This window comes from Pseudophryne corroboree, chromosome 2, assembly GCF_028390025.1.
Source record: "Pseudophryne corroboree isolate aPseCor3 chromosome 2, aPseCor3.hap2, whole genome shotgun sequence".
NCBI lineage: Eukaryota > Metazoa > Chordata > Amphibia > Anura > Myobatrachidae > Pseudophryne > Pseudophryne corroboree.
Window position 1 is genome coordinate 51,280,450 of NC_086445.1, and position 18,483 is coordinate 51,298,932.

The 18,483-nt window shown below is 49.8% G+C and overlaps 1 protein-coding gene across 3 annotated transcripts in view; it reads right to left on the reverse strand.

Annotated features, from left to right (window-relative positions):
- Positions 1-18,483, reverse strand: part of CLNS1A (chloride nucleotide-sensitive channel 1A) — a 38,788-nt gene that overhangs the window by 10,033 nt on the left and 10,272 nt on the right. The gene's annotated exons all lie outside the window — the stretch shown is intronic.

The window sequence follows — 18,483 nt, forward strand, 5'->3', positions numbered from 1 at the left end:
ATGACCACCTTCCACGTGAGATATTTCAGATCCACGGTTTTTAGTGGTTCAAACCAATGTGATTTTAAGAAACTCAACACCACGTTGAGATCCCAAGGTGCCACAGGAGGCACATATGGGGGCTGAATATGCAGCACTCCCTTTACAAATGTCTGAACTTCAGGTACTGAAGCTAGTTCTTTCTGAAAGAAAATCGATAGAGCCGAGATCTGTACCTTAATGGAACCCAGTTTTAGGCCCATATTCACTCCTGCTTGCAGGAAATGCAGAAATCGACCTAGTTGAAATTCCTCAGTTGGGGCCTTTTCGGCCTCACACCATGCAACATATTTCCGCCATATGCGGTGATAATGATTTGCTGTAACCTCTTTCCTGGCTTTAATAAGCGTAGGAATGACTTCCTCCGGAATGCCCTTTTCTTTCAGGATCCGGCGTTCAACCGCCATGCCGTCAAACGCAGCCGCGGTAAGTCTTGGAACAGACAGGGCCCCTGCTGTAGCAGGTCTTGTCTTAGCGGCAGAGGCCACGGGTCCTCAGAGATCATCTCTTGAAGTTCCGGGTACCATGTTCTTCTTGGCCAATCCGGAACCACGAGAATTGTGTTTACTCCTCGCTTTTTTATTATTCTCAATACCTTTGGTATGAGAGGCAGCGGAGGGAACACATAAACTGACTGGTACACCCACGGTGTCACCAGAGTGTCCACAGCTATCGCTTGAGGGTCTCTTGACCTGGCGCAATACCTCTCTAGTTTTTTTGTTTAGGCGGGACGCCATCATGTCCACCTGTGGACGACCCCACTGATGTACAATCATTTGGAAGACTTCTGGATGAAGTCCCCACTCTCCCGGGTGGAGGTCGTGTCTGCTGAGGAAGTCTGCTTCCCAGTTGTCCACTCCCGGAATGAACACTGCTGACAGTGCTAGTACATGATTTTCCGCCCATCGGAGAATTCTTGTGGCTTCTGTCATTGCCATCCTGCTTCTTGTGCCGCCCTGTCGATTCACATGGGCGACTGCCGTGATGTTGTCTGACTGGATCAGCACCGGCTGGTGTAGGAGCAGGGATTTTGCTTGACTTAGGGCATTGTAGATGGCCCTTAGTTCCAGAATATTTATGTGAAGGGAAGTCTCCTGACTTGTCCATAGTCCTTGGAAGTTTCTTCCCTTTGTGACTGCCCCCCAGCCTCGCAGGCTGGCATCCGTGGTCACCAGGACCCAGTCCTGAATGCCGAATCTGCGACCCTCCAGAAGATGAGCACTCTGCAGCCACCACAGAAGAGACACCCTGGTTCTTGCAGACAGGGTTATCAAGCGATGCATCTGAAGATGCGATCCGGACCACTTGTCCAACAGGTCCCACTGAAAGATTCTGGCATGGAACCTGCCGAATGGAATTGCTTCGTAAGAAGCTACCATCTTTCCCAAGACCCGCGTGCAGTGATGCACCGATACCTGTTTTGGTTTCAGGAGGTCTCTGACTAGAGAAGACAACTCCCTGGCTTTCTCCTCCGGGAGAAACACTTTTTTCTGGACTGTGTCCAGAATCATCCCCAGGAACAGTAGACGTGTCGTCGGGACCAGCTGTGACTTTGGGATATTCAGAATCCAGCCGTGCTGGTTCAGCACTTCCTGAGATAGTGCTACTCCCACCAACAACTGTTCTTTGGACCTCGCCTTTATTAGGAGATCGTCCAAGTACGGGATAATTAAAACTCCCTTTCTTCGAAGGAGTATCATCATTTCCGCCATAACCTTGGTAAATACCCTTGGTGCCGTGAAGAGATCAAACGGCAGCGTCTGGAATTGGTAATGGCAATCCTGTACCACAAATCTGAGGTACTCCTGGTGAGGATGGTAAATGGGGACATGCAGGTAAGCATCCTTGATGTCCAGGGAAACCATGTAATCCCCCTCGTCCAGGCTTGCAATAACCGCCCTGAGCGATTCCATCTTGAACTTGAATTTTTTTATGTACATGTTCAAGGATTTCAAATTTAAAATGGGTCTCACCGAACCGTCAGGCTTCGGTACCACAAATAGTGTGGAATAGTAACCCCCGGCCTTGTTGAAGTAGGGGTACCTTGATTATCACCTGCTGGGAATACAGCTTGTGAATTGCCGCTAGCACCGCCTCCCTGTCTGAGGGAGCAATCGGCAAGGCAGATTTTAGGAACCGGTGGGGTGGAGCCGCCTCGAATTCCAGCATGTATCCCTGAGATACTACTTGAAGGATCCAGGGATCCACCTGTGAGCGAGCCCACTGATCGCTGAAATTTCTGAGGCGGGCCCCCACCGTACCTGGCTCCACCTGTGGAGCCCCACCGTCATGCGGCGGACTTGGAAGAGGAAGCGGGGGAGGACTTTTGTTCCTGGGAACCTGCTGTCTGTTGCAGCCTTTTTCCCCTACCTCTGCCTCTAGACAGAAAAGACCCTCCTTTTCCACGCCCGAAAGGACTGAACCTGATAAAATGGCGCCTTCTTAGGCTGTGAGGGAACATGGGGTAAAAATGCTGACTTCCCAGACGTTGCTGTGGAAACTAGGTCGGAGAGACCATCCCCAAATAATTCCTCCCCTTTATAAGGCAAAACTTCCATGTGCCTCTTGGAATCTGCATCTCCCGTCCACTGACGAGTCCATAAGCATCTCCTAGCAGAGATAGACAATGCACTTACTTTAGATGCCAGCCGACAAATTTCCCTCTGTGCATCTCTCATATATAAGACTGAATCTTTTATATGGTCAATCGTTAGCAGAATAGAATATTTTCTGACAGTTTTTCTGACCATGCAGCGGCAGCGCTGCACATCCAAGCTGACGCAATAGCTGGTCTAAGTATAATGCCTGAGTGTGTGTATACAGACTTCAGGATTGCCTCCCTCTTTCTATCAGCAGGCTCCTTAAGGGTGGCCGTATCCTGAGAGGGTAGTGCCACATTTTTTGACAAACGTGTGAGCGCTTTATCCACCCTAGGTGGTGTTTCCCAACGTGACCTATCCTCTGGCGGGAAAGGGAACGCCATTAGTACCTTCTTAGGAATTACAAATTTTTTATCAGGGAAAAGCCACGCTTCTTCACACACTTCATTTAGTTCATCTGATGGGGGAAAAAATAAGAATTTACTTACCGATAATTCTATTTCTCATAGTCCGTAGTGGATGCTGGGGACTCCGTAAGGACCATGGGGAATAGCGGCTCCGCAGGAGACTGGGCACATCTAAAGAAAGCTTTAGGACTATCTGGTGTGCACTGGCTCCTCCCCCTATGACCCTCCTCCAAGCCTCAGGATACTGTGCCCGGACGAGCGTACACAATAAGGAAGGATTTTGAATCCCGGGTAAGACTCATACCAACCACACCAATCACACCGTATAACCTGTGATCTGAACCCAGTTAACAGCATGATAACAGAGGAGCCTCTGAAAGATGGCTCACAACAATAATAACCCGATTTTTGTAACAATAACTATGTACAAGTATTGCAGACAATCCGCACTTGGGATGGGCGCCCAGCATCCACTACGGACTATGAGAAATAGAATTATCGGTAAGTAAATTCTTATTTTCTCTAACGTCCTAAGTGGATGCTGGGGACTCCGTAAGGACCATGGGGATTATACCAAAGCTCCCAAACGGGCGGGAGAGTGCGGATGACTCTGCAGCACCAAATGAGAGAACTCCAGGTCCTCCTCAGCCAGGATATCAATTTTGTAGAATTTTACAAACGTATTTGCTCCTGACCAAGTAGCTGCTCGGCAAAGTTGTAAAGCCGAGACCCCTCGGGCAGCCGCCCAAGATGAGCCCACCTTCCTTGTGGAGTGGGCATTTACAGATTTTTGGCTGTGGCAGGCCTGCCACAGAATGTGCAAGCTGAATTGTACTACAAGTCCAATGAGCAATAGTCTGCTTAGAAGCAGGAGCACCCAGCTTGTTGGGTGCACACAGGATAAACAGCGAGTCAGATTTCCTGACTCCAGCCGTCCTGGAAACATATTTTCAAGGCACTGACAACGTCTAGCAACTTGGAGGCCTCCAAGTCCCTAGTAGCCGCAGGCACCACCAATAGGTTGGTTCAGGGGAGACGCTGAAACCACCTTGGGGAGAAACTGAGGACGAGTCCTCAATTCCGCCCTGTCCGAATGGAAAATCAGATAAGGGCTTTTTCAGGATAAAGCCGCCAATTCTGACACGCGCCTGGCCCAGGCCAGGGCCAACAGCATGACCACTTTCCATGTGAGATATTTTAACTCCACAGATTTAAGTGGTTCAAACCAATGTGACTTTTGGAACCCAAAACTACATTGAGATCCCAAAGTGCCACTGGAGGCACAAAAGGAGGCTGTATATGCAGTACCCCTTTTACAACGTCTGAACTTCAGGGACTGAAGCTAGTTCTTTTTGGAAGAAAATTGACAGGGCCGAAATTTGAACCTTAATGGACCCCAATTTCAGGCCCATAGACACTCCTGTTTGCAGGAAATGTAGGAATCGACCCAGTTGAATTTCCTCCGTTGGGCCTTACTGGCCTCGCACCACGCAACATATTTACGCCAATTGCGGTGATAATGTTTTTGCGGTTACATCCTTCCTGGCTTTGATCAGGATAGGGATGACTTCATCCGGAATGCCTTTTTTCCTTCAGGATCCGGCGTTCAACCGCCATGCCGTCAAACGCAGCCGCGGTAAGTCTTGGAACAGACAGGGTCCTTGCTGGAGCAGGTCCCTTCTTAGAGGTAGAGGCCACGGATCCTCCGTGAGCATCTCTTGAAGTTCCGGTTACCAAGTCCTTCTTGGCCAATCCGGAGCCACGAATATAGTGCTTACTCCTCTCCATCTTATCAATCTCAGTACCTTGGGTATGAGAGGCAGAGGAGGGAACACATACACTGACTGGTACACCCACGGTGTTACCAGAGCGTCTACAGCTTATTGCCTGAGGGTCCCTGGACCTGGCGCAATACCTGTCGAGTTTTTAATCATGTGGAAGACTTCTGGGTGAAGTCCCCACTCTCCCGGGTGGAGGTCGTGCTGAGGAAGTCTGCTTCCCAGTTGTCCACTCCCGGAATGAATACTGCTGACAGTGCTATCACATGATTTTCCGCCCAGCGAAGAATCCTTGCAGCTTCTGCCATTGCCCTCCTGCTTCTTGTGCCACCCTGTCTGTGTACGTGGGTGACTGCCGTGATGTTGTCCGACTGGATCAACACCGGCTGACCTTGAAGCAGAGGTCTTGCTAAGCTTAGAGCATTGTAAATGTCCCTTAGCTTCAGGATATTTATGTGAAGTGATGTCTCCAGGCTTGACCATAAGCCCTGGATATTCCTTCCCTGTGTGACTGCTCCCCAGCCTCGCAGGCTGGCATCCGTGGTCACCAGGACCCAGTCCTGAATGCCTAATCTGCGGCCCTCTAGAAGATGAGCACTCTGCAACCACCACAGGAGGGACACCCTTGTCCTTGGTGACAGGGTTATCCACTGATGCATCTGAAGATGCGATCCGGACCATTTGTCCAGCAGGTCCCACTGGAAAGTTCTTGCGTGGAATCTGCCGAATGGGATTGCTTCGTAGGAAGCCACCATTTTACCCAGAACCCTTGTGCATTGATGCACTGAGACTTGGCTCGGTTTTAGGAGGTTCCTGACTAGCTCGGATAACTCCCTGGCTTTCTCCTCCGGGAGAAACACCTTTTTCTGGACTGTGTCCAGGATCATCCCTAGGAACAGAAGACACGTCGTCGGAACCACGTGCGATTTTGGAATATTGAGAATCCAATCGTGCTGCCGCAACACTACCTGAGATAGTGCTACACCGACCTCCAACTGTTCCCTGGATCTTACCCTTATCAGGGAATTGTCCAAGGAAGGGATAACTAAAATTCACTTCCTTCGAAGGAGTATCATCATTTCGGCCATTACCTTGGTAAAGACCCGGGGTGCCGTGTACCATCCATACGGCAGCGTCTGAACTGATAGTGACAGTTCTGTACCATAAACCTGAGGTACCCTTGGTGAGAAGGGTAAATTTTGACATGAAGGTAAGCATCCTTGATGTCCCGAGACATCATGTAGTCCCCTTCTTCCAGGTTCGCAATCACTGCTCTGAGTGACTCAATCTTGAATTTGAACCTCTGTATGTAAGTGTTCAAAGATTTTAGATTTAGAATCGGTCTCACCGAGCCGTCCGGCTTCGGTACCACAACAGTGTGGAATAATACCCCGTTCCCTGTTGCAGGAGGGGTATCTTGATTATCACCTGCTGGGAATACAGCTTGTGAATGGCTTCCAAAACTGTCTCCCTGTCAGAAGGAGACATCGGTAAAGCCGACTTTAGGAAACGGCGAGGGGGAGACGTCTCGAATTCTAATTTGTACCCCTGAGATATCACCTGAAGGATCCAGGGGTCTACTTGCGAGTGAGCCCACTGCGCGCTGAAATTCATTGAGACGGGCCCCCCACCGTGCCTGATTCTGCTTGTAAAGCCCCAGCGTATACTGAGGGCTTGGCAGAGGCGGGAGAGGGTTTCTGTTCCTGGGAACTGGCTGATTTCTGCAGCCTTTTTCCTCTCCCTCTGTCACGGGGCAGAAATGAGGAACCTTTTGCCCGCTTGTCCACGAAAAGACTGCGCCTGATAATACGGCGTCTTCTCATGTTGAGAGGCGACCTGGGGTACAAACGTGGAATTCCCAGCTGTTGCCGTGGCCACCAGGTCTGAAAGACCGACCCCAAATAACTCCTCCCTTAATAAAGCAATACTTCCAAATGCCGTTTGGAATACGCATCACCTGACCACTGACGTGTCCATAACCCTCTACTGGTAGAAATGGACAACGCGCTTAGACTTGATGCCAGTCGGCAAATATTCCGCTGTGCATCACGCATATATAAAAATGCATCTTTTATATGCTCTATAGGCAAAAATATACTGTCCCTATCTAGGGTATCAATATTTTCAGTCAGGGAATCCGACCACGCCAACCCAGCACTGCACATCCAGGCTGAGGCGATTGCTGGTCGCAGTATAACACCAGTATGTGTGTTAATACCTTTTAGGATACCCTCCTGCTTTCTATCAGCAGGATCCTTAAGGGCGGCCATCTCAGGCGAAGGTAGAGCCCTTACAAGCGTGTGAGCGCTTTATCCCCCCTAGGGGGTGTTTCCCAACGCACCCTAACCTCTGGCGGGAAAGGATATAATGCCAATAACATTTTAGAAATTATCCGTTGTTATCGGGGGAAACCCACGCATCATCACACACCTCATTTAATTTCTCAGATTCAGGAAAACTACAGGTAGTTTTTCCTCACCGAACATAATACCCTTTTTTGGTGGTACTCGTATTATCAGAAATGTGTAAAACATTTTTCATTGCCTCAATCATGTAACGTGTGGCCCTACTGGAAGTCACATTCGTCTCTTCACCGTCGACACTGGAGTCAGTATCCGTGTCGGCGTCTATATCTGCCATCTGAGGTAACGGGCGCTTTAGAGCCCCTGACGGCCTATGAGACGTCTGGACAGGCACAAGCTGAGTAGCCGGCTGTCTCATGTCAACCACTGTCTTTTATACAGAGCTGACACTGTCACGTAATTCCTTCCAACAGTTCATCCACTCAGGTGTCGACCCCCTAGGGGGTGACATCACTATTACAGGCAATCTGCTCCGTCTCCACATCATTTTTCTCATACATGTCGACACAAAAGTACCGACATACAGCACACACACAGGGAATGCTCTGATAGAGGACAGGACCCCACTAGCCCTTTGGGGAGACAGAGGGAGAGTTTGCCAGCACACACCAGAGCGCTATATATATATATATATATATATATATATATATATATATATACACACACACACACACACACACACACACACACACACACACACACACACACAGGGATAACCTTATATAAGTGTTTTTCCCCTTATAGCTGCTGTATAGTTAATACTGCGCCTAATTAGTGCCCCCCTCTCTTTTTTTAACCCTTTCTGTAGTGTAGTGACTGCAGGGGAGAGACAGGGAGCTTCCCTCCAACGGAGCTGTGAGGGAAAATGGCGCCAGTGTGCGGAGATAGGCTCCGCCCCTTTTTCGCGGACTTTTCTCCTGCTTTTTTATGGATTCTGGCAGGGGTTAAATGCATCCATATAGCCCAGGAGCTATATGTGATGCATTTTTTTGCTATCCAAGATGTTTTTATTGCGTCTCAGGGCGCCCCCCCCAGCGCCCTGCACCCTCAGTGACCGAAGTGTGAAGTGTGCCGAGAGCAATGGCGCACAGCTGCAGTGCTGTGCGCTACCTTGTTGAAGACAGGACGTCTTCTGCCGCCGATTTTCCGGACCTCTTCTGCCTTCTGGCTCTGTAAGGGGGCCGGCGGCGCGGCTCTGGGACCCATCCAAGCTGGGCCTGTGATCGTCCCTCTGGAGCTAATGTCCAGTAGCCTAAGAAGCCCAATCCACTCTGCACGCAGGTGAGTTCGCTTCTTCTCCCCTTAGTCCCTCGATGCAGTGAGCCTGTTGCCAGCAGGTCTCACTGAAAATAAAAAACCTAATCCTAAAACTTTCACTAAGAAGCTCAGGAGAGCCCCTAGTGTGCACCCTTCTCGTTCGGGCACAGAATCTAACTGAGGCTTGGAGGAGGGTCATAGGGGGAGGAGCCAGTGCACACCAGATAGTCCTAAAGCTTTCTTTAGATGTGCCCAGTCTCCTGCGGAGCCGCTATTCCCCATGGTCCTTACGGAGTCCCCAGCATCCACTTAGGACGTTAGAGAAACTACGGGTAGTTTTTTCTCCCCAAACATAATACCCTTTTTTGTGGTACCTGGATGTAAATCAGAAATGTTTAACACCTCTTTCATTGCCTCAATCATGCAGTGAATGGCCCTGACAGGCATTAGGTTTGACTCATCGTCGTCGACACTTATCAGTATCCGTGTCGACATCCGGGTCTGCAAACTGAGGTAGCGGGCGTTTTAGAGCCCCTGACGACCCCTGAGGCACCTGGACAGGCACGAGCTGAGATCCCGGCTGTCCCACATTTGGCATGTCGTCAAATTTCTTATGTAAAGAATCTATACGTGCACTCATTTCTTTCCATAAGTTCATCCACTCGGGTGTCTGCCCCGCAGGGGGTGACGTCCCTTCAAAATGCATCTGCTCCGCCTCCACCTCATTATCCTCATCAAACATGTCGACACAGACGTACCGACACACCCCACACACACAGGGAATGCTCAACAGAGGACAGGACCCACAAAAAGCCCATTGGGGGGACAGAGTGAGAGTATGCCAGCACACACCAGAGCGCTATAAATATATATACAGGGACTAACTGAGTTATGTCCCTAATAGCTGCTTTTCATATAATATATGTATATATACTGCCAAATTTAATGCCCCCCCTCTCTTTTCCCTCTTACTGTTACTGTATATTGCAGGGAAGAGCCAGGGAGCTTCCTTCCAGCCGAGCTGTGAGGGAAAAATGGCGCTAGTGTGCTGAGGAGATAGGCTCCGCCCCTTTTTCGTGGCCTATTCTCCCGCTTTTTATGGAATTCTGGCAGGGGTATTTACCTCATATATAGCCTCTGGGGCTATATATTGAGGTATTTTAGCCAGCCAAGGTGTTATTATTGCTGCCTCAGGGCGCCCCCCCCCCAGCGCCCTGCACCCTCAGTGACCGGAGTGTGAAGTGTGAGAGGAGCAATGGCGCACAGCTGCAGTGCTGTGCGCTACCTTGGTGAAGACAGAGTCTTCATGCCGCCGATTTTCCGGACCATCTTCTTGCTTCTGGCTCTGTAAGGGGGACGGCGGCGCGGCTCCGGGACCGAACACCAAGGACTGGGCCTGCGGTCGATCCCTCTGGAGCTAATGGTGTCCAGTAGCCTAAGAAGCCCAATCCGGCTGCAAGCAGGCGAGTTCGCTTCTTCTCCCCTTAGTCCCTCGCTGCAGTGAGCCTGTTGCCAGCAGGTCTCACTGAAAATAAAAAACCTAAGTCTATTCTTTCTAAGAGCTCAGGAGAGCCCCTAGTGTGCATCCAACCTCGGCCGGGCACGAATTCTAACTGAGGCTTGGAGGAGGGTCATAGTGGGAGGAGCCAGTGCACACCAGGTAGTCTGAAATCTTTCTAGAGTGCCCAGCCTCCTTCGGAGCCCGCTATTCCCCATGGTCCTTACGGAGTTCCCAGCATCCACTAGGACGTCAGAGAAATAAAAATAAGAATTTACTTACCGATAATTCTATTTCTCGTAGTCCGTAGTGGATGCTGGGACTCCGTAAGGACCATGGGGAATAGCGGCTCCGCAGGAGACAGGGCACAAAAGTAAAGCTTTAGGATCAGGTGGTGTGCACTGGCTCCTCCCCCTATGACCCTCCTCCAAGCCTCAGTTAGGATACTGTGCCCGGACGAGCGTACATAATAAGGAAGGATTTTGAATCCCGGGTAAGACTCATACCAGCCACACCAATCACACCATACAACTTGTGATCTGAACGGAGTTAACAGTATGATAAAAACGTAGGAGCCTCTGAAAGATGGCTCACAACAATAAACAACCCGATGTTATTGTAACAATAACTATATACAAGTATTGCAGACAATCCGCACTTGGGATGGGCGCCCAGCATCCACTACGGACTACGAGAAATAGAATTATGGGTAAGTAAATTCTTATTTTCTCTGACGTCCTAAGTGGATGCTGGGACTCCGTAAGGACCATGGGGATTATACCAAAGCTCCCAAACGGGCGGGAGAGTGCGGATGACTCTGCAGCACCGAATGAGAGAACTCCAGGTCCTCCTCAGCCAGGGTATCAAATTTGTAGAATTTAGCAAACGTGTTTGCCCCTGACCAAGTAGCTGCTCGGCAAAGTTGTAAAGCCGAGACCCCTCGGGCAGCCGCCCAAGATGAGCCCACTTTCCTTGTGGAATGGGCTTTAACAGATTTTGGCTGTGGCAGGCCTGCCACAGAGTGTGCAAGCTGAATTGTACTACAAATCCAACGAGCAATCGTCTGCTTAGAAGCAGGAGCACCCAGCTTGTTGGGTGCATACAGGATGAACAGCGAGTCAGATTTTCTGACTCCAGCCGTCCTGGAAACATATTTTCCGGCCTTGACAACGTCTAGCAACTTGGAGTCCTCCAAGTCCCTAGTAGCCGCAGGCACCACAATAGGTTTGCTCAGGTGGACGCTGAAACCACCTTAGGGAGAAACTGAGGACGAGTCCTCAATTCCGCCCTGTCCGAATGGAAAATCAGATAAGGGCTTTTACAGGATAAAGCCGCCAATTCTGACACGCGCCTGGCCCAGGCCAGAGCCAACAGCATGACCACTTTTCCTGTGAGATATTTTAACTCCATAGATTTAAGTGGGTCAAACCAATGTGACTTTTGGGACCCAAAAACTACATTGAGATCCCAAGGTGCCACTGAAGGCACCAAAGGAGACTGTATATGCAGTACCCCTTTTACAAACGTCTGAACTTCAGGGACTGAAGCTAGTTCTTTTTGGAAGAAAATTGACAGAGCCGAAATTTGAACCTTAATGGACCCCAATTTCAGGCCCATAGACACTCCTGTTTGCAGGAAATGTAGGAATCGTCGAATTTCCTCCGTCGGGCCTTACTGGCCTCGCACCACGCAACATATTTTCGCCAAATGCGGTGATAATGTTTTGCGGTTACATCCTTCCTGGCTTTGATCAGGATAGGGATGACTTCATCCGGAATGCCTTTTTCCTTCAGGATCCGGCGTTCAACCGCCATGCCGTCAAACGCAGCCGCGGTAAGTCTTGGAACAGACAGGGTCCTTGCTGGAGCAGGTCCCTTCTTAGAGGTAGAGGCTACGGATCCTCCGTGAGCATCTCTTGAAGTTCCGGTTACCAAGTCCTTATTGGCCAATCCGGAGCCACGAATATAGTGCTTACTCCTCTCCATCTTATCAATCTCAGTACCTTGGGTATGAGAGGCAGAGGAGGGAACCCATACACTGATTGGTACACCCACGGTGTTACCAGAGCCTTTACAGCCATTGACTGAGGGTCCCTTGACCTGGCGCAATACCTGTCGAGTTTTTCCCAACGGTTTATAATCATGTGGAGGACTTCTGGGTGAAGTTCCCACTCTCCCGGGTGGAGGTCGTGCTGAGGAAATCTGCTTCCCAGTTGTCCACTCCCGGAATGAATACTGCTGACAGTGCTATCACATGGTTTTCCGCCCAGCGAAGAATCCTTGCAGCTTCTGTCATTGCCCTCCTGCTTCTTGTGGCACCCTGTCTGTTTACGTGGGTGACTGCCGTAATGTTGTCCGACTGGATCAACTCCGGGTGACCTTGAAGCAGAGGTCTTGCTAGGCTTAGAGCATTGTAAATGGCCCTTAGCTTCAGGATATTTATGTGAAGTGATGTCTCCAGGCTTGACCATAAGCTCTGGAAATTCCTTCCCTGTGTGACTGCTCCCCAGCCTCGCAGGCTGGCATCCGTGGTCACCAGGACCCAGTCCTGAATGCCGAATCTGCGGCCCTCTAGAACAGGCTTTTTCAACCAGTGTGCCGTGGCACACTAGTGTGCCACGACCAGTTGCAAGGTGTGCCACGGAGCCAGAGCAGCTTCCTGCGCCTTCAGAGTGAACGGTTTTCCCAGGCTCTTCTTAGAGGATCATTCGTGCTCTGGCTGTGACCTATGCCTTGAAGACGTGGCGGTGTGATATCATGCCACCATGTCTCACCACCCAGCCAGCTCACACACCTGCACACACATCTTCCAGTTCCCGCATGCATACACAGCTTTCCTTGCCCACCCACATCCACACCTGCCCGACTGCCCGCTGCTCAGTATTCGCAGCACTCCACTATGAACAAGCCTCGCCACTGAGGGACAGGGAGGAGGACAGCTGACCGGTAGGGGCTAATACAGTATGTGTTATTTTATTTCTCCTGTGGGGAACAATAGGATTTATGTGAGGAGAATAAGGACTTACATGGATTTATGGGGGGAACAATGTGAATAATTAATGTGGGGAGCAGTGTGATTGATTTATGTGGGGAGCAATAGGATTTATGTAGGGAGCAACATGATTTATGTGGGGAGCAACATGATTTATGTGGGGAGCAATGTGATTGTTTTTTCTATGTAGACCAATGTATGTGTAAATTTTTTTTTACTGTGAGGGCCAATGTGTGTTTTTTGTTTTTTTTCTGTGGGGAACTGATGGTGTGCCTTGGGAATTTTAAAATATTGTTCGGTGTGCCGCGAGTAAAAAAAGGTTGAAAATCACTGCTCTAGAAGATGAGCACTCTGCAACCACCACAGGAGGGATACCCCTATCCTTGGTGACAGGGTTATCCGCTGATGCATCTGAAGATGCGACCCGGACCATTTTTCCAGTAGGTCCCACTGGAAAGTCCTTGCGTGGAATCTGCCAAATGGGATTGCTTCGTAGGAAGCCACCATTTTTACACAGAACCCTTGTGCATTGATGCACTGAGACTTGGCTCGGTTTTAGGAGGTTCCTGACTAGCTCGGATAACTCCCTGGCTTTCTCCTCCGGGAGAAACACCTTCTTTCTGGACTGTGTCCAGGATCATCCCTAGGAACAGAAGACAAGTCGTCGGAACCAGCTGCGATTTTGGAATATTGAGAATCCAATCGTGCTGCCGCAACACTACCTGAGATAGTGCTACACTGACCCCAACTGTTCCCTGGATCTTACCCTTATCAGGGAATCGTCCAAGTAAAGAATAACTAAAATTCCCTTCCTTCGAAGGAATATCATCATTTCGGTCCTTACTTTAGTAAAGACCCGGGGTGCCGTGGACCATCCCTACGGCAGCGTCTGAACTGATAGTGACAGTTCTGTACCATAACCTGAGGTACCCTTGGTGAGAAGGGTAAATTTTTTGACATGAAGGTAAGCATCCTTGATGTCCCGAGACATCATGTAGTCCCCTTCTTCCAGGTTCGCAATCACTGCTCTGAGTGACTCAATCTTGAATTTGAACCTCTGTATTCAAAGATTTTAGATTTAGAATCGGTCTCACCGAGCCGTCTGGCTTCGGTACCACAATAGTGTGGAATAATACCCCGTTTCCTTTTGCAGGAGGGGTACCTTGATTATCACCTGCTGGGAATACAGCTTGTGAATGGCTTCCAAAACTGCCTCCCTGTCAGAGGGAGACGTCGGTAAAACCGACTTTTGGAAACGGCGAGGGGGAGACGTCTCGAATTCCAATTTGTACCCCTGAAATATTACCTGAAGGATCCAGGGGTCTACTTGCGAGTGAGCCCACTGCGCACTGAAATTCATTGAGAACGGGCCCCCACCGTGCCTGAGCTTGTAAAGCCCTAGCATCATACTGAGGACTTGGCAGAGGCGGAAAAGGGTTTCTGTTCCTGGGAACTGGCTCATCTCTGTAGCCTTTTTCCTCTCCCTCTGTCACGAGCAGAAAAGAGGAACCTTTTGTCCGCTTGCCAACAAAGGACTGCGCCTGATAATACTGCGTCTTATTCTGAGAGGCGACCTGGGGTACAAACGTGAATATCCCAGCTGTTGCCGTGGCCACCAGGTCTGAAAGACCGACCCCAAATTCCTTTTTTAAGGCAATACTTCCAAACAGTGGCGGATCCAGGGGGGGGGCACTCGGGCCCGTGCCCCCCCTGTCATTTGTGGCCCCATCCGTCCCCTCCCCGCTTGTGTCACTGAGACACGCTGCCGCTCAGTCCGGCGGCAGCGTGTCTCAGCTGTCAGGAGGAGAGCGCGGCTATCTGGCGGCGTGTTGCGGACTTCAAACCAGCCGCCGGTTCGTGAGCCAATCAGAGCTCACGGACCGGCAGCCAATCAGGAGCCGCCGGTCCGCGAGCTCTGATTGGCTCACGAACTGGCGGCTAGTTTGAAGTCCTACACGCCGCCAGACATAGCCGCACTCTCCTCCTGACACCCTCAGAGCCAGCCGGGCAGAGAAGCAGCAGCAGCGGTAAGCAGCTGCAGAACTGCTGTGGGGGCATTTGTATACCTGCTGTGGGGGCATTTGTATACCTGGCACTGTGAGGGTAATTGTTTACCTGGCACTGTGAGGGCAATTGTTTACCAGGCACTGTGGGGGCATTTGTATACCTGACACTGTGGGGGCATTTTTGGATGTGGCACTGTAGGGGCAATTTTGGATCTGGCACTGTAGGGGCATTTTTGTACCTGGCGCTGTGGGGGCATTTGTGGATCTGGCACTGTGGGGGCATTTGTGGATCTGGCACTGTGGGGGCATTTGTGGATCTGGCACTGTGGGGGCATTTGTGGATCTGGCACTGTGGGGGCAATTGTGGATTTGGCACTGCACTATTGGGGGCATATGTCTGTGTATCACGTCGCATTTTAATTGGCAACACTCACTATATGACTGCGGGCATTACTACAGGCAACATTACTACTGGGGGCAATACGGGCATTGCATAAGGGGCGCCACTACTATGGGGTCTATATAAGGGGCACTACCAGTACAGTGGACATTGCATAATGAGCGCTACAACTGTGGGCATTGTATAAGAAGCGCCACCTCACATGCACCGAAGACGCACGCAAATGTACGTCCCCTTCCATGGTGCCCCCCCTATCATTTTCTTCTGGATCCGCCCCTGCTTCCAAATGCCGTTTGGAATCCGCCTCACCTGACCACTTTACTGGTAGAATTGGACAACGCACTTATACTTGATGCCAGTCGGCAATATTCCGCTGTGCATCTCGCATATATTTTAAATGCTCTATAGGCAATAATATACTGTCCTTATCTAGGATATCAATATTTCCAGTCAGGGAATCCGACCACGCCAACCCAGCACTGCACATCCAGGCTGAGGCGATTGCTGGTCGCAGTATAACACCAGTATGTGTGTAAATACATTTTAGGATACCCTCCTGCTTTCTATCAGCAGGATCCTTAAGGGCGGCCATCTCAGGAGAGGGTAGAGCCCTTGTTCTTACAAGCGTGTGAGCGCCTTATCCCCCCTAGGGGGTGTTTCCCAACGCACCCTAACCTCTGGCGGGAAAAGGTATACTGCCAATAACTTTTTAGAAATTATCAATTGTTATCGGGGGGAAACCCACGCATCATCACACACCTCATTTTATTTCTCAGATTCAGGAAAACTACAGGTAGTTTTTCCTCACCAAACATAATACCCCTTTTTGGTGGTACTCATATTATCAGAAATGTGTAAACATTTTTCCTTGCCTCAATCATGTAACGTGTGGCCCTATTGGAAATCACGGTTGTCTCTTCACCGTCGACACAGGAGTCAGTATCCGTATCGGCGTCTGTATCTGCCATCTGAGGTAACGGGCGCTTTAGAGCCCCTGACGGCCTATGAGACGTTTGGACAGGCACAAGCTGAGTAGCCGGCTGTCTCATGTCAACCACTGTCTTTATACAGAGCTGACACTGTCACGTAATTTTCAACAGTACATCCACTCAGGTGTCGACCCCCTAAGGGGTGACATCACTATTACAGACAATCTGATCCGTCTCCACATCATTTTTCTCCTCATACATGTCGACACAAACGTACCGACACACAGCACACACACACAGGGAATGCTCCGATAGAGGACAGGACCCCACTAGCCCTTTGGGGAGACAGAGGGAGAGTTTGCCAGCACACACCAAAGCGCTATAAACTGTATAGGGACAACCTTATAATAAGTGTCTATCCCTTATAGCTGCTTATATATATTTTTAGCCAAATAAGTGCCCCCCCTCTCTGTTGTACCCTGTTTCTGTAGTGCAGTGCAGGGGAGAGTCTGGGAGCCTTCCTACCAGCGGAGCTGTGTGGGAAAATGGCGCCGTGTGCTGAGGAGATAGGCCCCGCCTCCTTCTCGGCGGGCTCTTCTCCCGCTTTTATCTTGAAAACTGGCAGGGGTTAAATACATCCATATAGCCCAGGAGCTATATGTGATGTATTTTTTGCCATAGGAGGTATTTACATTGCTGCCCAGGGCGCCCCCCCCCAGCGCCCTGCACCCTCAGTGACCGCAGTGTGAAGTGTGCTGAGAGCAATGGTGCACAGCTGCAGTGCTGTGCGCTACCTTAATGAAGACAGGAACGTCTTCTGCCGCCGATTTCTGGACCTCTTCACTCTTCAGCATCTGTAAGGGGGCCGGCGGCGCGGCTCCGGGACCCATCCAGGCTGTACCTGTGATCGTCCCTCTGGAGCTAATGTCCAGTAGCCAAGAAGCCCAATCCACTCTGCACGCAGGTGAGTTCGCTTCTTCTCCCCTTAGTCCCTCGATGCAGTGAGCCTGTTGCCAGCAGGTCTCACTGAAAATAAAAAACCTATTTAAACTTTACTTCTAAGCAGCTCAGGAGAACCACCTAGCCTGCACCCTTCTCGTTCGGGCACAAAAATCTAACTGAGGCTTGGAGGAGGGTCATAGGGGGAGGAGCCAGTGCACACCACCTGATCCTAAAGCTTTACTTTTGTGCCCTGTCTCCTGCGGAGCCGCTATTCCCCATGGTCCTTACGGAGTCCCAGCATCCACTTAGGACGTCAGAGAAAATAAATTAGAGATAGACAGATATATACACACATACATATACACACAGAGCCTATAAACATGCGCCTCTTGGAGTTTTCATACAAAGCATTGAATATAGTCTGTCCCTACTTAGGTAGTAAATACTATTATATAGCACCTAAATTGATGCCCCGTTTGAAATCCTTTAGCAACAACCAGATCCCAGTTATATAATAATTTGTAACAACTGCTTTATATAGCTGCTTCATGATGAAGCTTTTTGCTTTATCTGCTCTACACACCAGTAATATATAAAACAACCTTTCTAGGAAGCAGATAACAATTATAAGCAGTTTGTTTATTTCTCTGCTCAGCAATTAACACATAGAATCAAAATGTAGCTTTAGATGTTAACCTTTATTCCTGCTCTGCTTTTTATGGATGTTTTAAATGCAAATCTTAATGCAGTGTTAGTAGAGCAATGTTTGTTAGAATTCCAGTAGCATTCAATGTGTGAAACACTGGAGAATAAAGGCTACAAAACGCAGTGCCAAGTGTCAGCGGGTGGCAGGGAACATGGATCATAAGCGCTAATGAGACAGGGACTGATGTGAAAGACTAAGGGGGTCATTCAGACCTGATCGCACGCTAGGTTTTTTCGCTGCTTTCAGGTCAGAACTGCACATGCACCGTAATACTTAGGCGCGCCATACGGGTACAAAGCGGATCGGTGCTGGGCGATGGATTGTACAAAGAATCCATTCACACAGCCGATTGCAAGGAGATTGACAGGAAGAAGGCGTTTGTGGGTGTCAACTGACCGTTTTCTGGGAGTGTTTGGAAAAACATAGGCGTGTCCAGGAGTTTGCAGGGCGGCTGTCTGACGTCAATTCCGGCCCCGGACAGGCTAAAGTGATCGCAGCGGCTGAGTCAATCCTGGGCTACTCAGAAACTGCACAAAACTTTTTTGTACCGCTCGGCTACACATGCGA